Here is a 427-nt window from a genome sequence, read left to right as displayed (position 1 = left end):
TTTTCAATTTAACAATATCTACAATAATTGAAGGCCAAATATCCAAAATATATAAGAAAATATTCCAGATACTATAAAGTATGTCAAATATTAAGGTACACATTAAACTTTGCACAGAGAAAAAAATGTATTTTCAATTTAACAATATCTACAATAATTGGAGGCCAAATATTCAAAATATATAAGAAAATATCCCAGATACTATAAAGTATGTCAAATATTAAGGTACACATTAAACTTTACACAGAGAAAAAAATGTATTTTCAATTTAACAATATCTACAATAATTGAAGGCCAAATATCCAAAATATAAGAAGGCCAAATATATAAGAAAATATCCCAGATACTATAAAGTATGTCAAATATTAAACTTTACACAGAGAAAAAAATATATTTTCAATTTAACAATAATTGAAGACCAAATATC

This window comes from Apis dorsata, unplaced genomic scaffold (assembly GCF_000469605.1).
Source record: "Apis dorsata unplaced genomic scaffold, Apis dorsata 1.3 scaffold_207, whole genome shotgun sequence".
In the NCBI taxonomy this organism is placed as follows: Eukaryota; Metazoa; Arthropoda; class Insecta; order Hymenoptera; family Apidae; genus Apis; species Apis dorsata.
The sequence above is the reverse complement of the archived record's forward strand: the minus strand, read 5'-3'. Positions refer to the sequence as shown.